The sequence below is a fragment of the Lepisma saccharinum genome, chromosome 1, assembly GCF_977018435.1.
Source record: "Lepisma saccharinum chromosome 1, izLepSacc3.1, whole genome shotgun sequence".
NCBI classification, from domain to species: domain Eukaryota; kingdom Metazoa; phylum Arthropoda; class Insecta; order Zygentoma; family Lepismatidae; genus Lepisma; species Lepisma saccharinum.
The window spans coordinates 51,503,107-51,527,387 of record NC_139229.1 but is presented as its reverse complement, the minus strand read 5'-3'; the positions used below and the strand labels follow the sequence as shown (position 1 = coordinate 51,527,387).

General features: G+C 38.9%; 1 protein-coding gene across 1 annotated transcript in view; it reads left to right on the top strand.

Moving 5' to 3' along the window:
- Positions 1-24,281, top strand: part of Dg (Dystroglycan) — a 370,061-nt gene that overhangs the window by 59,805 nt on the left and 285,975 nt on the right. Inside the window, exon 2 of the mRNA XM_083131677.1 lies at positions 8,584-8,653. The gene's annotated coding sequence lies outside the window, so the exon portion shown is untranslated. The remainder of the gene's footprint in view (positions 1-8,583; positions 8,654-24,281) is intronic.

The following is a 24,281-nucleotide window of genomic DNA, read 5'->3' as shown; positions in this document are numbered from 1 at the left end:
TGTTTTAGAAGCAATTTTAGTTGCACTATAGCCGAATACTCACTACAACCGAGACCGCTACACCCAGAGTTGTAGGTATATTTGCATTACAGTGATTGTTGTTATCCTATTAATAACATCTAAGATAACGCCGTGGCAGATTACCCATACTTCAACAACAGCAATAACAAGACCCTCGAGATTGTGATAATTTATGTAAATAAATAAACATACGTTGGTTTTGGGGATGTTAATCGTATAAGTATATTCTACTTGTTTTGCTCTGCGAGTTAAATGTTTTTTGTTTTTTTTTGGATGGTCAATTTTCGGTCTGTTTAAGGATAGGGCAGATTGCGTTTGTAGTACAAACATTTTACAGTTACATAAAAACTGTATAACACTAGTCTGAACATAAACTCAGTCTTAAGAACAGGAATAGATACAGAAACTGATTTTGCAGTTACATAATACAGAGGTTGTTCGCTTTATATCCGACCATTGTCGATTCGGTGCTGCCACCTGGCGTATCATGCTGGAACTATGGGTCTGCTGGCGGGAGCAGTGTTGTGTCTGACCTTGTAGGTGCGTGAGTGTTTGTGGTGAATGTTATCAAATGGCGCCGAAAATCAACCAGTATTGGGAGGATTACGTAATGGCCCTTTTCCATGCTAAGTTTACATATGTACGCATTGTGAACCTGTATGAAAGGTACCTGGCGGGTTCCAAATGGAAGAAAGTTGTCACAATGGATGAATCATATGTCCATCTCACTGCTGGTGGTCACATTCGGGCGCTCACATACCGTGACATTGACGGCAAGGGGCGCAGCAACTTCGTTCGTCAGTGCAGGGAAACTTTCTCTCGTGGCTTTATGGTTGTGACGGGATTCGGATATGAGGGTTAGTTGATGATACGCAAGGTGGACAAAAACGTGAAGGTGAATGCCAGATACTTCCAAGAATCCATTCTGACACCTATCTATCGGAGAGACATCCCAAAATTGTATGGAATGGACGCGAACCAGGTGATGATCCCCATGGACAAGGCTTCGAGTCATACCGCCAGAACATCACTACGTTTTTATCAGGAAATGGCAGAGGAATTAGGAATTCGTGTAATTCCGTTTGAAGACATTCCTGTGAAAAGCCCAGATGCCAGTCCAATGGATTGTTGCGCATTTGGACTGTTGAAAAGACGTCTTCAACATCGCCGCCCGCGCACCCTGGATGGTCTATGGAAAGCTTGCAGGGAGGAGTGGGACAGAATTCCCATGTCTGTCCTGAGCCGGAGCTTGCTGCAATGGAATCTGCGATGCCGGGCGATGGTTCACAATGCTGGGGGTCCAATAGAACATAATCGGTGGTGGCGGCACTGTATCTCTTAAGGTGAGTACCCGTCAAACATGGTCGGATATAAAGCGAACGACCTTCTGTACAACTAAACTACAATTAATGTGCTCGCGCAGACCTTTGTAATCTGTCCTTGCCCTATTTGTGCAATAATTTGATGTTTCATGTAGAACTATTGCTTTAACGAAGTACAGTCAACTCCGCTTACCGCGAACCACCTACGGAATCAGATATTTGGTTCACTATATCCGAAGTTCACTTCAACCGAAATACCTTCTTGAGTTGTGCCTCCCCGATGGCGCCGTGGTAGCGTTGTTGTCTTGTAATCAAGGGGTCCCGGGTTCTATACCCGGTGGAGGCACATACTGGTTCGGATCCCACTTTAAACTGTAGGTCCAGTCCCGATTAGCCTTACTGTGCATAAAGTGGACTTAAAACACCAACTCAATCAATCAATTAACCTGAGTTGATGTAGTAAAAGGCTAAAGGCAGAAGTAATTTGATTTGATACATAATCTATTAAACACAATATGAAATGAACAGTATTGAACATAAATTCGGGTTTTAGTATACCCTTAATTTGCTGTATCTTGAAAAAGTCTGTTATCTGTGGCTGCTTAAAGAAAACTGTTTAATGAACATTAAGGACATTTTAATGTTTAAGTTTTAAGTAAACTTGCGAGCACAGCACAGGCTACAAAAAAAAAAAAAGAGAAAAGAAGAGAGTAGCCATGAAATAATTGTCTTGAAGTTTATTTAAGAAGGTTTGTTTTGAAATACTGTATTGACCAAATTTTTCATGGCCATACTTTTTTTTTGTTCACTAAACCAAAGATTAAAGGTAATTAATTTATAATGTACTAGCTGATTACCCGGCGTTGCCCGGGTATTTATTTATCCCAATCTTCCATTAAACAGGAAAATAATGAATTCTAACTATAGTGTAAAATGTATTATTTACAGGTATTTAAAAGTATAAGTATAGTATACAAATTATAAAGTAAAATGTTTTACAAATTCACTATAATATCCCCATTTTACCACACGCAAATGTCACCAATTAGCCTAACGACTCCGAAAACTATGGATTCGACACTAAGGTAGGTCATTTTTGACATTTTACTTTTCACCCCCCCTCACCCCCATGCCGATAGGTGAATAACTTGGAATTGAACGGCATTGGGAGTGTCATTTATTCATCTTAGCGACCCAGAAAACTATTGATTCCACACTAATATAGATAGTTTTCGATTATTTTTACATGTCACCCCCTTCCCACCCCCACCCCTAGTTGTGCCAGAGGTGTCTTACCCCCACAGTATTTCTTTCCAGATTGTAAGTCATATGTGTACCAAGTTTGGTTGAAATTGCTGGAGGCGTTCGAGAGTTATGCCGGAACATACATACATACATTTTTATATATATAGATTAGTTTCACTATATCCGCATGCTCACTACAACCAAATTCACTACATCTTTCGATCTCTCCACAGAAGATCCCGGGTTCGATACCCCTCCTGAGCAAGGTCTTCCTTCGGTATGTTCCTTCATCTAATCATCACTCATCCCTATCGTCGCGATCAGCCAAAAGTGGCACAAAAGCGACTAAAGCAACAAAAGTAAAAGGAGAGAAAATACACAATACATCCAGTTGACTATTATTATTCAGCTTTGCATATTATTTTGCATAATCGTTTAGTCTTTCGTTGTTTGTGTTCATGTTTCCATTACGTTCACGTAATCTCCCTTTCTGCCCTGGGAAACTGGCCGTTCGAAACTTTAAATCACTGCTTTATTCCGCGCATATGTTGATCAGCCTAGGGGAGGGCTCTTTTTTCCACACATATTAGTAAACAACATTGTAGTACGTGAATAAAATATTTTGTTCTCTTGTTGAGTTGGGAAAGCCTGGACGTCTCGTTTGTTACTGTCGGATGGAAAATATTAATTATTCATTCCCTGTTAGGTAGACATTGTTGAGTTAATTTTACAAGCGGATTAAAAGGCACTCGAATTCAAATGGAACCGAGCGGGTGGAATAACGTACATGAATCAGACCGTGTAAATTAATAACGTATGCTGATTTGTGTTAAAAGGGACACCCGCTGTAAGGCATCATATTACACTGCGATTCTTGCCAAATTAAGGAAATGTGTATCTGCGTTCCTTATTTGCCAGTTTGTAGTTGTTTGCATTTACAGTGGTAGAGAATTGCAACAGAGAGAAAGAGGGAAATTAAAAGTTTTCAGATTTTGGTACAGTCGGCGTAAAAAATGTGTTCTTCAACGAAAGCACAGACATCCACGATATTGGCTATTGTGGAGAGGTGATGTACGATCAACACCACGCTCCGGCTATCCATACTCCTCAGTGTTGCCCCCCAGCTCTCCATTTTATAAAGGTTGGGTGAACCCTAGAGCTGCTTCGGGCCTCCACGATGGCGCAGTGGTAGCGTTGTCGCCTTGTAATTAAGGGGTCCTTGCTTCGATACTCGGTCAAGGCATTTAATGGTTCGGATCCCACTTTAAACTGTAGGTCCATTCCCTATTAGCCTTACTGTGCATAAACTTAAAACACCAATCAATCAAACCTAGAGCTGCTTCATGCACAAACATTGCTTGGAAAATTTATATATGTAGGCCTCCTAACGGTAAAATATTAATGACTAGAGAGGCGAATGCAGCAACCAAAGGGAATTCCCACTCATCCCCTCCTCTTATAATACTACTCTGGATACAACTGTCCCAGTGTATATTCACAAATAGGGATTAGGACCTCCACAACATTGCCCTAATATGCCACGGGGTCCCGAATTCGTATCCCGGCCTGGGCATAGGTGTTCTTTGTGAGTGTCCGTTCATCATTGTCATCATATCATCACTCATCCTCATCTTCGCGATTAGCCAAAAGTAGCAGAAAAGTGAAGTAAAATGAATCAAATCAATTAATCGTGATTTTATTGGTTAACTCTGTGTAATCCAACAACGGTAATTTACTCTTGACTGTAATTCGAGTAACCAGTTACTTTTTGTTACTTACTTTGATAATGGGAACACTAAATTAAAATTTAAAGGTATACGTGAGTGTTTGAAATATGTTAGATTTTTCTTCGGTATACTGAACACGCAATCTCACTCGAACGTTACAAAAAGACAAAGGATATCGGTGGGGAATTCCGTGTTATACAGCTCATAAAGCAATATATGGCCAGGCTCTTAAAAAAAACATCGAATCTCAATGTTATTCGTAGCGTGAAATAGGTTGTACTCCCCCACTGCTTTATATATTCGTATATGTATGTTTTCTTGTGGACACAACATCCGGAGCGGCCGTTGCCATGGAAACCGTCGCGACAAACTCTATAATGGAAACCATCTCCCTACCAGTCGACGGGATGGCAAAGCGGGTGGTAACTTACCTTGTGCTCTCGTTACGGGCCAAACGTGTAGCAGCATTGGCAGTGTTAGTGACGTGCCCACGTACTTCACCAAGGGAGGAGATATATCTCCTTTATTTTTTTGGTCACCTCTATATATTGCCATTTCTTACTTGTCTGATGTTTTGTTTTTCCTTACCTTAGGGAAGCTCGAGCAAAACTTGAATTTCTTTTTGTTACTCCATCACGTGGATGGTACGAAGACCAAACGAGATTTCGCATTCTCGGTCTCGTTTTGAGATGTAAGTGCATGTCTCGTTCTTGGTCTCGTCTCCAAGAACGAGCCTGACTTTCGTAGTAAGTTTCGAAACCTCGTTAATCCGGACTAATGGGGGGGGGGGAGTTGACCGGTTGAACGTAAGCCCGGATTAACTGAAATAATCTAAAAAGAACAGTAGAAAGTGCATTAAAACTCCGTTTATAACAACAAAACACGTTTATTATGGTGTATTTAAAGGGCATAGGTTTAAATATACTATAGCTACAGTACAGTACAAAGTCTGCGGGAAACGGAATGTCATGAGTGGTTGACTGCCTTTTCTTTCGAATGTTCTCTGGTTAACTTCTAGCCACATTTAAAACCTTGCATTCTGCTTTTTTTTTCTTTTCTTGCGCCTGTCCGGATTAAGCGAAGTCCGGTTTATCGGGGTCCGGATTAACGAGGTTTTACTGTAATATAAACAACTTGTAGAACGTGATGCCGAACAAACTTTCACAGTGTGGGTGTGTGTGTGTGTAATCTGTGCATGTGTTTCTTGCTTATTTGGCGCCTCATATCCCCTCCCCTGGTGATGTCACTAGTGTATCCTGCTATATTTGGCATAAATTGTAGGGTGTTGGAGAAAAGGCACATAAGTCACAAACTGCGATTTTCTATTACCTTAATTTAAGTCTCACTGAATCAACGAAAGAAAATATTTTCAGTGTAATTTTCTATTGGGGATGCGTAAACACTGATGACCTAACGCGTATATCATGTTTGTATTGTTTGCTATTAAAAGAATAAACGTAAATCATAGTTTGCTGTAATATTGCATTTTTTGACAGGAGTGTTTCTTTCAGAACAGCCTAACATTATGGCCTTGATTGTACTTTGGTTACCTCATGTCTATATGACTACGGCAGCACAGTACTACAAGAAAGCACAGACTCGCTTTTGCAGAACCTGTGAACCGATATACTGTACGCGAATTTGTAAGCAACGTTGTTCATAACAATGCCTATTATGAACGATTCACAGCATTCCAAGTTCCATGTACTTCTATAAATTTGTAAAATCACCAATTTTTAATGAATTTCGATACGCCCTCGTATGAAAGCACTGGTAACATGTTTCATCATTCTCACCTTCTCAAAGCTACACGCTGAGTTAGAAGTTTATTTCTAAACGATATTTTTACTTGACTTTGCAGACATAACTATCATCTTCCCCCCGTTTAAACCAAAATATTTTGCGCACCAAATGTGTGTCTTGTGGGGAAATGCATTCGATGCAATTTTTTTATTATGATGCAAAAGCAAACATGCACAATAAATTGCGTAATGTATGTAGAAACTGAAAAAAAATGTTATTTTAACATCAGCATTCTTCATACGGAACAAAAAGATTTATGCACAACTTTCAACAAGTTTGTAAAAATTTACATTTGTAACAAATCTTGTCGAGATATTACATGGCCGTGAATGTTCTTCATTTTGCAGATTGTTTAGCGAAGAGAATAATGAATCTTGTTTACTGCCTCGGTGGGCAAGCGTGGTAACGTATCGTCTCACATCTCGCGACTGAATGTTCTGGGTTCGAATCTTGGTCATGCTTGTTTCTTTGTGTTTTTTTTCACCAATTTAATCTAATCGCCATCCAAACTCATCTGCTCCATTAGCCTAAAGAGACAGAAAAGTGATATAAACATAAATACAAATGTCAAGAGTGGAACTTTATAAATAAATAAATTTTAATTTAAACCAAAGTGGATTTACATTTTAAGACATAAAACAGACATAAACGAAGTCTATAATAGTTGCTATGCACAGACTACTACAATTGGCCATAGCTGCCAGTTCACCATGCATAATAATACATGTTATGATATATAACAAGTGTGTTGAATTTGCTATTTAAGCCAAAAATGAAAATATTTCTAAAAATAGGGCTTTAAACCAACCTACCATATTTAAAGTTTGTGTTTATTGTGCTCCTTCAATCCAAATTTTATAGATTTTACCACCTATCCATCTATCTCTTCATAATGAGGTTGTTTAGGGTTTGTACAACGAGGATGTAAGTCTCGAACAGCCTTGGTGCGTGAAGAACACCTCAAATAATTCAAAGTAATGAGATACGTGTTGCAATCTCCAACTTTCAGTTTGCCATTTCTTTTGTATAGGACTTTAAAGTCTCTTCCGAGTACTTTGGAAGTATGAGCACGTCGCTTCGAAATAGCCTTCAGTGGGGATGAGGCAAATACTCTCTCGGTGTTGGCAATGCTGACTGGCAAAATTGAAGTCAAATACAGTTATACGATTACGGGAAGGAGAAAAGACTTTGCTTCTCCACAAATCATGCATAGGATGTTGAGTTTAAAAGTTAACGTTCTCTACTGTGGACTTTTGTCAGGAATATCCAATTTTCTGCCGTTGGATTTTATTTCGGTTCTTACAACTCAATGGATTTAACTTGTGGATTTGGTAAACCGGGGGTAGAAGAGTGAACAGTTAGGATGCCAGGAATTCACTCATAGTAACCCATGTATGCCTGACAATAACGGCCTATTATTTTTATGATGCCAAGTATGATTTACAATCCCAGTAATATACGAGCAATAAACACATTTGGAACACACATATTTCCTGTAGGTTTTCAAATACAAACTTTTTTCATAAAGGGTAAATACCTTCGTGTTCTCAAACATCACTGCAATAGCCGACAACACACTTGACTATGGCGAGCCTGTTAGTATATGTGTGTCTTATTATGAAGAACAATGTAACAACGTTTAAAGTATTTTTTGTCCTTTTCCTTACTTACACTCTGGCATTCTTAAACCCGAAGGTTTATGACTGCAGCAACACAAGTCTTAAATCTGTCCTTATCGTGAGCAAAGACCAGTTCAACCCTTTCCATCCCTACCGATTTCCTTTAAGTCCACTCCATCTTCGTCTTGGCATTCCTACAGTTCGCTTACCACCAGGTTTCCAAACAAGAATCCTGTAAACTCTTCTTTCCTCTCCCATTCGTGCCACATGGCTGCCCACCTAAGTCGTCTTGATTTAATCATTCTAATAATATCTGGACATGAATACATGTTATGTAGTTCTAAATTATGTAACATTCTCCACTCACCAGTCTTTTTAGGTCCAAATATTTTTGTAAAGATTTTATTTTCAAATACTCTTAATTTATTTTCCTCTTTTAATGTACTTAATGTTGTCTTATTTTGCGTTATATTTATGTTTCGTTAGGCTAATCGCAACGAAGCGGGTTATTGATGAATAGATGACTTTTTTAAAGCGACATTCCAATAGGATCAACACCAGTGTCCCAAAGTTCGAATCAGTTTCGATATCACGATTAACCCGGTTGGCCACCGAGGCGAATGTATTCATTGTGTATTAATTGACTTAAAGCAATAAATTCATAGAGTGCCGAAATATACATCTTTCAAAGGCTCCTTTTTTTCACCATTCTCACATTAAATGCTGTATATTCAAGTTTTTTATTAACATAATTTGAATAGTCTTTGCTTAAACATTGTTTCTTGTTCTTCATTAAATAATTTCATGGAACATAATTATTCATATTTACTTTTCTTTGCTTTCTAGATCGGTTCTTCGTTTACGAGTTGGCTTCCTGAAGTTCTTCCCACTGTTGTGTAAATTTCTAGAATTAAAGGTAAGTGCTACCAAACGTCCATATCATTACATTTTGTAGAAATGTAGTTATTGGTTTAGGAAAATGTTAGGTAACCATCCTCATTGTAGATTTTGTCGCTGTCATCACAGCTAAAACATTGTAAACAAGGTATGTAATATTTCTAATGGATTTTTATTAATCATTCACAACGTCAAAATAATTTTTAAAATAGAGTATGCGTGGTACGTTGTGTGTGAAGAATCACACAGGCAATTTTTCTTATATCCACAATACTACGTCACAGGATTATGTAGACAACTCTGCCTAGAACGACAGAGAAGGGAGAGCAGAGGAGCAAAATAATGCTCTGGTAGCTGCAGTCACGTTGCCCTCTCCATGCAGTCTGTTTCACTCTCGCGCGTTTATTGGTCGAGCCCTCTCGAGTTACTACTTGCGCTGAGGACTCGTTTTCGTTCGCTTGCTCCAGAGACTCCTGGAACAGAGTATGGGATTTGCGGCTCCATAGGATGACTCTTTTACATACCCGACAATTTCGCCAATTTGTGGCCACATTGGTGCAATTCTTCTTTCCAACTGTTCGCTTTCTGACAGTTTTTAACTTTATATCGAAAGACTGCTTAAACAATCCGCATTAGCAAACTAAGCTGAACCTATCTGGGCCAACAGTCCCCCGCCCCATCCTTGTCATTTATATTGCTCGTGTTAGTCATTTAGTTGTTCGTCAAGAGTCGCCGTTAAACAATCAGTGCTGTGGTTTCTGAAAATGATCTTATTTGTCACATGTAAGTTAAGTTACGAAATATCCAACACTGGACTCGTTGAAATTCTTATTCCGAAATATACTCCGAAATATTCGCTGGTAGATTTTTCACTGATGGATCCTGTCTAGTCGGAAGCAACTTCAAATGTCAGTTTGTTTATTTAAAACATGCTGGTTCTCTGCACGGACCAGCTTTCTCGAATCAGCAAGTGGTTTGTAATAGATGTAAAAGGTTTCAATGACGGAAGAAGGAAGTTTGTTGAACCGAGTATGGCTGTCGCCTCTGAATTAAGGAAGCTTTTTAGGCAAGAAGTTGAGGTTAGCACTAATTAAAGACACTACTTTTTTCTAAATAAGGAATTTTGAAACTGAAAATAACCGAGGTGATCGAGAGAGAGTGTGTGTATGTGTTGGTGAGAAGAAAGTGTGTGTGTTTTCGATATCCAGATATTTGCCGAAGAAAGTCACTTTATAATATCTTGCTCATGTTGAAGGTAAATAAATAAATAAATAAGGTATTTTAAGTATTATAATGTTAAATTTATTTACAACGTCTACGCACATACACTCCCTCCCTCAACATCTCTCCCCCTTTGCTTCATTTACACACACACACTTACATAAATAGACATATAATACATAATATATGTATACATCTTGGTGACAGAACAGGTTTACCACTTAACTCTAACAACAAACATTTTCAAATATTTACCCATTTCACCTGAATCACAAAACACGCGTATCACAAACACTAGTACAACATATCATTACAACAAACTTCAATGTGACAAATCCTATCCTTATAATAAATACATTATTTAGGAATAATGTCCTCCTCCGTGGCCGTGCGGTCTAAGGCTTTGGACTCCCCACTGCGGGACGGCATGGGGTCGAGTCCGCGTGGTTCTGTCTCCGGGTTCTCGGCCTGTGTATAGGACCGGTGGCAACCCACCATCGTGAGGAAACTTGGGAGCTACGAGAGAGTACCGTAACTCGGTCACGGACATCTCCTATAACGGCTGGGGGTTCGAAGTGCTGACCACTCGTCACCCCATTACCGGTTGAAGACCACACCTCTAGCTAGGATTGTGGAAGGGAGACTGGCAGTCGGGAGATAGGCCAAAACCCTTCGAGGGCTGTCGAGCCATGGGTTATTATTATTGTTATTTAGGAATAATACCCCTTTATCATATTCATAAATTTGGCCTGTGTCATACCGAAATCCAGGGCCACCAGATGTTTTTAGATCTTGTTATATTGTTGTTTTTTTTTGTGGTGAATTTTTATACATTTCTGTTCTCGGGATTATGTATGTTAGTAAACGTCTATTACCTAAACGACCCTGTCTCACATTAAACTACATTCTTTCTAGTATAGTACTACTATCAATATACACCCATTTATTATTTTATATTAATATCTTAAGATGTTCTGAGTTCGTGCACTACAAAATAGACTACTGAGTTACCATCAAAGGTGGTGGCCACCACAATTGGTGTAATGAGACTCCAAGGATGGTGCTAAACGTCGCCAAATTCACATTATCACTAAAGCGAGTATTCTGTGAACCTGAAGTTCGATTGTATGACCACCCTTGATGTTACTTTGCACCACACATTTTACAGTGGATCTGGTATATTTGTGTATTTGTCCCGGAAAGATAATTTGAGTTAGTTCTTGCTTGTTAGTCCAGTGTTCTCCACATCTTATGACTCTTGATCTCGCTATATTGAATAATCATGTTTCTGAGCCCTGGCCAGCCACATGACTTCCCTTCATCAATTTCATCTAATCATCCTACATTCTTGTCGCGAGAATTGAACAGAAATTCAACATAAAATAATGTATTGATTTGTTTTATTTTACTTCGCCTTTTGTGTCATTTTTGACTAATTTGCGAAAATCGGGATGAGTTATGATGAAATTGATGAATGGACACTTAAATATCCATGCCCAAGGCGGGATTCGAACCCGGGACCCCTGGCGTCGTATCGCGATGTACTAACCACTCCGCCACGGGGGCCGGTTAAAATAATAAATAAACAACTGAGACCCTAAATGTATAGTGGACGGATGGAGTACCCAAATGTAAAACAAAGCACCATCGTTCGCGAAAATAAAACTGTTGCTAGCTTTTGTGGAAGGCAAGACAATGAACTTCTATTGGTTTTGCTGATAACATCGAAGCATTTCCTGTTAGATGTGACGAAAGTGTGACAGGATATGCTTGAGACACCTGGCGTCCATGCTAATGCAATCTTACGCTTCCACGTATTCAGGTGTGCTGCAAAGCTGGAAAAGATGTGGGATTGCATTGTTGTCAGCAGCTGCATTTCTATTGAAATTAAGTCTATTCTTAACTTAAAGGACAGTATGCATTTTCAGTCATCCAAATGTTCGCTGCCTTATCGCAAGACCCGGGTTCGAATCCTCGATTGTGCGAGCTGTCAGAATTTTTCCGGTCACAAGCAGCTCTCTTTATGTTATTGAACATTCGATAAAATAATATAGAAGAGACTGTATACAATTCCTAAGAAAAAGTATTAATAAAAATCGAAGTTACGTTTGGGAAATTCCACGTCAAATCAGACATGTTGGTTGACCCTTGACCTGACCCATATTGACCATTTTTGGTTAGCGGATGTGGATTGTATTTTTATGAAATCCCCTACAAAGGTTTTTGCATAAAAATCCAATTTTTAGAGGCTTCAAAGAAGCGCTAAATTACGGAATACGGTATTTTCAAATAGCGTATACTACGGAAAAAAATCAATCCATTAAACAGGTTTATGTTTGATTTAAATTGATTTGTTCGCCTTTTGCCACATTTAGCTAATCGCGAAGAGAGAATGAAAGGTGAAAAGATGAAAGTGATGACAATCACAAACGCACGCGAACAGGACACAGCACAAAGTCCACAGAAGATTATACTGACTGTGTCCAGCCGCCATAACCTCGTTAGTCTGCACAATACAGTCCAAGGTGTACTACGTGGAAGAGATATTGGACCCTTTCGAGGTCACCCCCCCCCCTTATATCCTGGTCTTTGAATATAAAGAGTCGATAATACATAATACCTGGTCCAGTGATTCGAAGTTGATAGCAAAATTACCCCTAGCCAATTTTTCGGATTTTGAGCTTCCATACTCTATCCTGTTAATGTGTTTTCCATATAAGTGAGAAAATGTATATTGACACCAAATCCCAATGTAGTGCACACCTCATAATTTTCAGTTGTGACTAAACCGATTTACCACATCCTTCAAACAACCGAAAGTGGAAAAAACACAATCCCTTCCGTGATTTATCTATGCAACCTCTAACAGCCCTACAAATTTTTCACGACACCCTGATTTCTTTTTCAAATAGAATTATTTATTACCATTTTGACCCCGAATTCATCTTTTCACCTTTCTACAAACGTTATCATCTACGATGAAATTTTGAGTTTCAGTTGCTTTTCTAATGCATTTTCAAAAGTTAATATTTTTGCGAATTCTCTTAACAGAAAAGGAGAGATTTTGGCCAAGGATTAAGAAATCATTGAACTCTTACCTAAACACTAAAACGTCTTTTCAGAGAAACTACGTTATTTGAAAATACTGCATGTAAAACCGAAGCTTTTCTCTGAAAATATACAAAATGTTACAGGAAGCAACAAAATAACAACTAAACGCACATAACTGCTGGGATTAGTGGGCTCCTCACGCACTGTTCCCCTTTAACCAGAACAACCTGTGCAATATATACGGCCTGCAGAAATGCATACTATCTGGAACATTATGTGCCCTTTCAATACAAAGCCGAAACTGATATTCATCACATTGCGTAAACGATGAATGTTGGTATTCCATGAACTGTAGTAGGTACATGCAGTGGGTTTTTATTTTCCATGGCTTGTAAGCGGTTGCCATTAAAACTGCAAACAATGGGTTGTTTCAGTGTTCAGTTTTATTTCGTGACTCCACCCTACATGCCCAGTATAAACCCTGATTAAATTCAGCGATGTGTGCCTAACAATTACCACGCTCAATAACCTTTTTAAATCCCTATATCCGCTTAAAACACATCTCTTGTTTAGTCTTGTGCTCTCAAGTTATTTCAGTTCATGAAATTTTGTAAGATTATATTAATCATTAGCTTTTTCAGACAAGTGACTAGTAGGGTTAACTTGTAACCCCATTTTTAAATATTTTCCGTAATTGAAATGAAATGTTTCTATACAGAATTTACTTGAAATTTGAGAATTATGGGGAAATTTATTTTCAATAGATAGATATTGCGTTCTGACAGCATACACAACTCATGGTTTGACATTTTCGATTCTCACTGGACGATCTTGGGTACAGCAGTCAAGGAAATTAAGAACTGAACACATTTGCAGAAAGAACTACATGATGTATTTGTATTATCTTACGTCACCCCCCTCTCCCCCCTCCTTCCGCCTCTAGTCTAAACGCTACGAATGAGGATGAATGATGATGAGATGAAATCCATGAAAGGGGCACACACATACAAAAGGCACTCGTGCCCATGCTAGAATTCAATCCCACAACCTTGAGTGTCGAGGTCGTGAGCCGAGCACTCAACCACCGAGGCGAGGGAATTATATTACGTATGATCGTCCAAATCATCCACACATAAACACACGTAAATTTGGTACAAACATATTATTTAGATGCTACATTGATCCTTCTTGCATTTCCATTCTTCTCTCTTTGGTAATGAATTATAACCAGGAAGGTATTTTTAAAGACATGAGGGGAATTCCCCCACTAATTGCAAATATTTAACCCTTAGAAGAATGTTATTTAATATCTTGTTGGTTCGACCTCCCCCCCCCCCCCCCGCCTTGTAAATTTTTCAAATACCACAGTGATGAAACCTGTTGTTTAATTTCAAAACTATTCTATTGAGTTTGAAACGAAAAGTAAATTATTAAAAATATCGGCAATATATTTAGTGACGATTATTCTGTTAGACATGCAACCAGCCACAAATCAAATTCTTGGCATTTTTCGCAACATATTTGCTCAAAATAGGTGGAAGGCTGTGGAATTTGTAACATTTATACCAGAAACGCCAGTGTAGGTAGAGTTGTAGCTGTATAGTGATAACGATATCCTACGTGTGGGTGATCAAGCCACAACAGATATGAGAGACTTTCTTTGAACTGTACAACAAAGCTCCTTTCCTCAGATTAAATGACTTCTTTTGTAGTTTCCTTGCATTTGGCGAGAGTTCAAAGAAGCAGCCCGATTAACATGCAAATTACATTTTTTTATGTTCACTTTACACTTGTTAGCACAGAATATATTTCAGCGTCTGAAAAAATATTTATATTAAACTTTTAATGAAGTTTCACTAATGAACTCTTACTTGAAGTGTTGAATTGCAAATCGCTACGAGTGAAATGCACTTGCTTTAAAAACGCTTGCTTGGCGTTCTTTCACGAATTCTGGTAATTGATCTTCATGTGTCAACTGGAACATTATTCTGCGTGAATAATGTCAACGAACCTGAAACATTTGTTTTGCCGAGACCTGATTCTAGAATCAAGCTGAGCTGAAACGTTTGTTTTGTGTTTATTAAAAATTAGATGAGTGCTTCAGCACCCGCTGTCATAATGTGCACCTTCAAGGAAAACAGTCGTAAACATTTAAATGAACCTTCGTCGTAGCTGTGCCATGTTTGCAAAATCAGTGGGTAATATTGAACACAAAAGCACGTATTGTCATCCTTCATGAAGCCTGTTAGAAGATGCTGCAAACAGGACCTGGCATTACATGCAGCCTTTTGCATGTAGTAGTTTGTCAAGCTATGCTGCAACAAGGACGTGACGTTACGCATAGTATTTTGATATTGTAGAGATGTCAAAAAATGCTGCTCCCACCCCGATGGCGTAGCGGTAACGTTGTCGCCAAGTAAAAGGTGTCCTAACTTTTCTACTGTAAAATATTTTCAGAAAGTGTTATGTAAAATGTCAATTGTAATATGTAGGAGACAAGGGTTTGTTGTAAGAGCGGCCGTGAGGCCGAAACACGCGCGCTAAATAAAGGCGATTCTATTCTATTCAGAGTTCGGACCCTTTCCTTTAAATTCTAGGTCCGGTTCCGATTAGTTCTTTTGTGCATAAAGTGGACTTAAAAATAATCTCATGACATGTTGCACAGAACACAGAAACAAGATATGATCATTGCTATCAAACTATAAATGAAAATTATGGCACTGACAGATGCTATAGGTATTTTACCATCATATATTTTTTTAAACGAAGGTGCAAAATTTGATACACTACGAGGGGGGTAATCGTTTAATTCTAGATTTCAAGAGGAGGATGGTCGTCTTTCTAAGCTTTAAAACTAGCGATCGCCATGAACACTTACATCAATTGATTTTTTAATGACTAAGATAAGTGCTTAATTTTGGATGTCATGGAGGCAAGGGAGGGATTGTCTTTTTAGACGCTCAAGGGGGAGAGGCCGTTCACCGTCATTTACTGTAATGTTAGTTGTTAATTTTGAAATCTCCTACTTGGTAACAGGAACTGTTCGTAATTGTTCAGCTAAAAATAGATGCAAATCAATTTTTATTACAACAGTTGTTATTTTTCGCTTTGAAAAGCTTGAATACCTGAATTTTATCTGGCGACATATTAATGTTTTCTGTTTTCAGAGGGGGTCGATACTTCAATTCTTTGCCCTCTCCCTTTCCGTACCGACTAATTCTTCGGTGCATATAAGTGACGATGCTACCAGCAATCAAGCTCACTGCCTCGCATAGACCCACGCACGCGGAGAAACGTAGCGGCTTAGAATTCCAGGGTCAAGAACAGTGGCGTCATCCTTTGATGGGCGTAGGCGGGTACGTTGCAAGCTGACTTCCTTTCTGGGCAAGGAATGAAAGAATTGCTTCAGTAAATTGCAAGAGTTGCATTTTCTTTTTGCATACGGTGCCACATAAGATTTTATCCTAGCATGTGTGTAGGGGCAGACCTTCGATGGTGATTGAAAATTATACCCGACATGACTCTTGCAGTTGCTTCCCTAGCGGGCAATAAAGCTAAACAGATCACAATGATGTTAGCGTCACGTTGTCCGCAATGGGCTAGAATCTCTGGTAGTGCATGCATGTTTAATTTTATCTCGTCCGTCATGTTCGTATTCCCATCGTGGTGATTAACCTGGCAATTCAAATACGTGACAAATAGTTAATTGGGATGAGAACTGAAATATCATTCCGGGTCCAAAACGCATGTTCATTTATAACTTGACGAGCATGTTTCTTAACAAAGTGATCTGTTTATTGATTTTAAATTGGCAGCTTTTGCGTTATCACGATCATTTCTCGTGACTTTCTCTGATTTTGTTGACCCATCTTCCAAGATGAAAGAAACTCATTTTCGGTCAAATTGAAGTAGAATCTATGTCACCTTCCCATACAACAGTTCAAGAAATATGGAAGTACTTAGTGTGCGGCTTTCTTAAACCCAAAGTGCACATGGCATAGTGGTTCGGGTCCCACTTGAAACTGTCGGTTCAGTCCCGATTCGCCTAATTGTGCATAAAGTGGACCTAAAACAACAATCAATCAGTCAAACCGAAAGTGCGATTTGATCAACTAGTTACTGACCTGAAAAGCAACACGAGAAAGAGAAAAGTGATGGAGAACTGAATTTTTTTTGTACATGCAGGGGCCTAGATGGCTGGTTTGGAGGCAACTTATACAAAATGTTTTTGTAGTTAATGTGTTCATTTATTTTGAAAATAGCAAATGCAGTTTTATACCTAGAATTTAGTTGTAGCACCATAATTGTAATACTAATAATATTAATGATGATAAGGCAGTTTGCTCGGCTGCTTTCCATATTTGAAAATCGGTCAACCACATGACAAAATACGCGATACGATGAACACGAGGGTCTTCCTCTCTGATAGCGTACAAGATAATGTTGTTGCCTTGTGATCATGGTTTGCCGGTAGAGGCACATTGCACTTTAAACTTTTATCTCAGTCCCGACTAGCCTATCTGAGCCTAAAAACTAAATTCTATAGACATATATGCATGCTGATTGGCAGTCCTTTTGAGAGCCAAGGCCTACCAAAGCATTCTTCATTGGGTGACCGATTCTTGGTCAACGCATCGAGTTTGAGCATAAAGTGAACGTAAAGCAATAAAAAGAAGAAAGCTCGAATTGCAAAAAGGTACTTTACAATTAGGTTTTCTTAGTGTTAAATAAATAAAAAAAAATCCCCACGCAAGAAGTACTACATGAGCCAAGACTGATCAGTGCCCGAGCGCGTCGAGTATTCGACTTTCGAAATCTCCATCGACGTTCTAACTTTCGAGTTCCGGTCGAGGCATGAGTGTTACTTTTAAGGGTCCCTTCATCTAGTCACCACTCATCCTCATTGTCGTGTTGAGCCAAAAGTGGCAGAAAAGCGACGACGCTACATGACAAAAGTACACGCGTTCGTGCTGTGGGAAACCTCTGGATATCTTGATTCGTGAGTAACCGTGCAGTGTGGCATTGTTATCATGGCAAAAGAAACAGGAGGTCGCCTTCCTCTACAGTTTGTGTTTTCCTCAACGCAAACGGCTCCCCTACTTCTACTCTGCTGCGGGTGCGAAGGTCAAACAGCATGAAGCGCTCTCTAGCCTCCACATGTGCAAGCGAGTTGCCCAAGTCTTAAAATTTAACTGGGCGTTGAAATATGCTCGAGAAACATTTTTCATCCAAAGTTTAAATTATTCTGATCTTATAAGTAGAAAAGAAAAATGTAGAATCTCGTACCAGAAAAAATACCAAGAGACATCAACTGTAAACTGGCAGAATATGAAACTTTTGTTCACCTTGTCGTTATGTGTGTGTGTGTGTGTGTGTGTGTGTGTGTGTGTGTGTGTGTGTGTGTGTGTGTGTGTGTGTGTGTGTGTGTGTGTGTGTGTGGACTGCAAAATTGATTTCCGTTCCACCGGTGTCTATGATTGACGTGTACTAATTCTGCTTGCAATATTTATTTTGATTGTGTTGGTCCTAACAGAGACAGCGTGATTGTCGAACAACAAACAGGATTTCAATTTAACGCCAATCATTTATTTATTAAGCAATTTGAATAAGTAATACATCATCTCTTCTTTTCTCACGTAATGCCGATTGAAGTAATGGACAAAACTGGTGTTGGACAAATTTCGTGGATATAAGCGCGTGCAGCGACGATTTCGAGCAGAATTCAGAAGGGACTTCCTCTAATCTCCAGGAACTTCCCAACCGTATCACCGCGACTGTGGCACTGATCGACCGTGATAGGCTAGCACGCATGTGGGACGAAATGCAGTATCTGTTAGATATCTGCCACAAAAGAAAATTGGACATATAGAGCATTTGTGAAGTGTCATTTTATTGGCGTCAAAATTACTACTACCAGCTGTATTGTTTATTATAGTAAATTTCTAAAATGTTTCACAGACTTATGAATCACCCTGTATATAATAGACAGTTCAAAATATTTAATGTGTTGTGTATGTCCCGTGCAGGTGCCTTTACAACCTTGCACTTTTAACTATTCTCAAGGTGTTTTTACACCCCTTTTGTAACTCGCAAGTAAGGAATTTAGAAAGGGGATTTTCCCCGTATGCAAAATGGCCATATGTGCTGACGTCCCCAACATTTTAACTCATTCATTCGTTCAAAATATTCTCAGATACACTCCCCCACACAAAGTTCAAATACTCGGGTAGGTTATTTTTTTGTCCTAGTTCATCCTTCATGCGGAGTAGTTATCACAGAGCGGAATTACGCCTTGGGGGACCCGGGTTCGAATATCTGCCTGGGCTTGTTCTTTGTGTCCCTTCATAAATTCCATCTTATCGTCAATTATCCACTTCGTTGCAATTAGCCAAAAGTAGCAGAAAGCGTAGCCTACTGTACTGCAACCACTACTAATTTTAACACAATGACATCTAACACATACGTTATTGTGCTGAGATTACCCAAAACCTTTGTATTATTTCTCGAGTTATTGCTAAATGTTGCTTGTTTTTTCGTGATGCATGTGGAACTTTGGGGAATTTTTAGTGCATATTAATGCTTTTTTTTGTGTTGTCTGCTGCATGTGAATATTGAAATTCGTGTGCAGTTTGCAAGACTGCCGAGTTTTTGATTTGGAACCGATTTTCGAATGGTTCCTTCCTATCTCCCCCGCGACTGATGAAAATCGCATCCGAATGGAGAGGCGGTATCTTGTTAGTATCAGCGAGCGCTAATGTTCTCAGCGCCTCGCAGCGGGGGAATGCGGTTCTATCAAATTGAATCTGAGCCTAATATTGTGGCAAGCGTCCAAACCACAACACAAGAGACTTTTGAACATGGAAATCCACTTCACATATCGATCGCCGTATCACACCCACTTATTGAGTTGCAGATAACGTTTTATTCGATTTATTCCCTATGTGCTGTGCAAATGAATCGGTGAAATGGGAAAGAAAATTTAATTTAGGGATGGACTAGTGAAAAGTAGATAAATTCGAATTAACTTTTACTGATAATATTGTCATATTTTGCACAAAAGACCTGCGAATAGATATGGGATACAATATTTATATCAGCGGTGACAAGAATGGAAATGTGTAAAATGGTGGTGTAGAATTATTTTATTTGAAGATTATATCACGTTACTATTAGCGTTCTACAAGTATAAGTTTAGTTTTAATTCGTATTTGCTTACATCCTAGAAGACGATGAATCCACATTGGCATTTTCAGAGCATGTTCAGTGGGTAAGCAAGAAAAACACAAAGATATACTTCTTCGAGTTATCTCTTTTATACCGCACAGTGCATCGAGGCTGAGAACACAAGTTAGAAATGACAAATGCAGTGTTTACTCCATGTAGATTATATGTATAGAAAAGAAGCGGTTACGTAAAAGAAATATTAATTTTACTGGTATAGTAATATAAATGATCACTTGTTCTGTTTTGGTTGTTTTTTGTATCTTGTTATTTTACAGCTTTTGTCCTTTTTCATGTTAATTTCGACAATTTGAATCATTGATATAAATTGATTAACAAACTGAAGGTAACTTCTTTTTATTGTCCGGAATTGGAACAAGTACATGGAGATCCAGAAGGGAAGGGGATCAACTGAAATGCCCAGTTTTTTTTTTTAATTTAGCTACTGATATGTAGTATGTCTTGGAGCATAACAACTAATTCTGAAAATAGCATAAAGGTCTGTTGTAACTTGAACTATTGGAATAATTTTCCTCGAAAATCTAGAATGAAGCTCATATTTTATCTTGGTGCGTTACTTTAATGTAGCCTATAGTCCCCACATAATTGCCATTTTGGAAATACTTGGAAGAGAAGTCAGGTAAATGTGGCGGGTGTGTCAAAATATCATAGCCACCTCTAGATGTAGTGAATATATGGCTATAGTGAACTTAAATCACTAGTCCCGACCCAAATACACTATAAATTTCGCTTATAATGAACCCTAACGTCGGTTGTAGTGAACCTTTATAAATGAAATTTCTATGAAAAATTATCATCGTTAGCATCACAATTACAGTACTTGAAAACAAACCTTCATATACTTGAAGACTTAGACTGATTTCCTGTCGGTTCTGTTTTGATTTCGTAGTACGCAGAGCGACTGGAATTGGACCAAAGGAGGCCGAGAAACTGCCAAGGGGGTGTGATTGTGACTGTATTACTACTAACCTCATTTTCTGCTTTAGTGAACTTAGGATATGGTGAGCCCGTTATCTGAATCCATAGGAGTGAGTTAGAGGAGAAGTTGACTGTATTTCAATATTTGTGCAGCAGTTGCAGTCGTGGAGTGAGCGAGTAAAGAAATTACATTTTTTTTCTTTGGTGGCGTCTTTTAATAGTACTGTTTATTGATTGTCACGCACTTCTGTAAATTACCATGCAAAATATATCCCGAAAATGGGAAAGCAAGACTTTCCAGCAGACTACTGCACTCTCGCCATCTTTGTGGTTTTGGGCAAGTGATGTTCCCAGTTTCGATTCTGTATAGATTTCTGGTTCATTATAGTAAGAACACGCCCGATTTGACTACAGAGGCGTACTCTTCTTTCTACATCGTAATACTTTCTTGAGTGTGTCAGCCTTAAACATAAAAACGTTAGGGTGATTTTTTACTATGCTGTACCCGTATATCAGTACGATGTTATTAATATTGTAACCAGTAATCCTGCTAAATACATCAAAATACAGGCAATACAATATTGTTCAAACATCTACCTTTCCACAATTCTCTCTAGGATGTTTCCAAAGTAGATCTGTGATGCGTTCTCCCCCTCTCTTTACGAGGCAGTCTGGCAGCCACTGGAGCCCGCAGTAACAGCAAATAATGCCAAGAAAAATACCGGAAAAAAGTCATTTCACCGTGCCCCCCTGTAATCCATCTTGGTAGTAGAGTGGCATGCTCAACATGTCCAAGTAATGACCACACAGCATTTGTTTCACTTTGCGAACCGCCTTCCCAGGAATGCTATCGGTATGGGGCTTTTCGGGATGCATCAGGAATGTATGTTTTCCTAAAAACTGAGCAAAGTGTTACCACAGTTTGTTGGTATTTATGTGTAAGAAATTGTGAAAGTCAAATAGGAGAAAAGAGCTTCGTATTTTAATAAATATGAAGCACTTAATCCATTTTCTTATGGTTTCCAACTTAGCAACTTATTATTGCGGATATGCATACGTACGCGCACACTCCTGTATGTTTATTTAAACTCCTGATCAATTTCTGGGAACACACTCACTTTTCTCAATATGTGAGCGGGTTCTCAGCTAACCGACCTCCGTGACGGAGTTGTTAGCACTGAGCGAACGCTACGACGCCAGGGGTCCCGGGTTTGAATCTCGGTCAGAACATGTTTTTTTTTGTGACTGTCCCTTCATGAATTTTTTCATCATATCATCACTGATTCTCATCATTGCGATTAATAAAAAGTGATAGAAAAAGCGAAGTAAAATAAACCAAATGGAAAATTAAAAAAGAGAAAGGTTCTCAGCGTTTTATTCGTACCAATTGGAGCACGTGCTTCAAAGTGTTGAGAAAAAAGTACTTTCTTAGAAATAAGATAATAAGTGAAAAATGCAAGAAAATTGAATTGGTGAGCCATTTTACGTTGTGGTGAGTTGACTTATCTTAACTAAAATTTTAAAACAAAACACTCAATTGCGGATATCCTGAGAATAATTCATGATTAATTCGTTGCCGTAACAAACTAGTCATTATGAACTTTGATCTGTCCTTTCGAAGTGGTAGAAAAGTATGATAATCCTCGCCTTTTGTTGAGTTCGGTCTCGGGCTCTAATCGATTTAGGAACTCCCAAAAATTCGGTGTTCATCATTACGAGAAAGAGGAACATCTTGGAAAATAACAGACTCCAGTCGAGAAACCTTAAAGCCACTTGGGAGGCTGCTTTGAGCTTGTTTCTACAATCTTATTTACTTATAATCGTAATTTTGTCAACTATTGTAATTACACTACATAAAGCAGATTCTGAGTACTCGCATTTGGCATTTAATAAGCGTCCTGGTGAAGTATTTTATGGAAAGCATCACATTCTTGAAACTTCCCAACGATTCGTAATGGGAACTCTGCATTTGTTATGAGATTATTCTAGTTTTGAGAAGTATATTTTTGGCAAGTATTCAGCATTTCCTTACAAACCTCCAGAGACTTACTGATTGACGACATATTGAACACACTTAAACATTAGATTACAGGATGTAAACGGTGTTTCTCAAAACACGCAATTGTCACTTAGTACACCCTGGACTGCATTTTGCAGACTAGCGAGGCTCTGGCGTCTGGACAGCCAGTATAAATCCTATCTGGGGTGTGTGTTGTGTCATGTCCATGTGTGTTTGTCCCTTCATCTATTTTATCTTATCTTTCATCCTCATCTTCGCAATTAGCCAAAGGTGGTAGAAGCACGAAGTAATCCATTCATTCACATTAGATTTCAGTGACACCTCTAGATTAAAAGTTTAGGTTTGAAGTAATTTGAGTTTGTGTGCATTGATGAAATTTGAAGATACTGGCGAACCGTACAGATCGTGTTCAACAAAAAATTATTTCCGATAGTACACCTCTCTCCTTTCATCGCATTCCCTCAATTGTTGGATACTGTAGCTCCGGAGATGGTTTGCGTTGTAAGTAAAGTGATCGCCACTATCTTGAGTGCGGTTCCGACAGCGAAACTGATTCGAACGCGAACCCCTGGAGTGTTAACTGAGAATTGCAGAGCGTTTTGGAGAAAGGATGGTTCGAGAGGGTGGATTACCTGTGGTGGGGAGAATCTGGAGATATTATAGCATTGATATCCTCGTTCAGTCCATGGGGCTGGAGAATGATGGGTCTATTTCGTGCGATCTGCTCCGAGGGTGGAGCCCCAATGCACGACACCGTCAGCCTCTCTTCGTTTATATTGCGAGACCTTTGCCATCAACGCCGTGGTTTATGTTCCCTCACGAAAGGTCGTACGGGAGGAAGAGAAATTGGGAAAGCAATCAAGATTTCAAATGTTTAGTTTGTGCGGTGAGTGGTAGTGGCGATGTTTGCTATTCAGGAAAATGTTTGTAATTTAATTCCTTGAAGTAGCATGAATATCATTACTGTATCGTATTTCTGAAATTGTTTGTGACGGTAGCGCACATGTTGTTCACGGAAGTGTAGATTCAATTAAGAGACCTTCCCGGCAGAAGATTAGGCAATTCTGTAATAATTCTATCCCGTATTACAGAGCTACTTTGGGTTAGTTGTTGAAAAGACTGACTCGTATTTGTGAAGTTGGAGGTTCAAGTCCCGCGACCAGCCGTCCTGATTATTTTTAAAGTATTCCAGTCA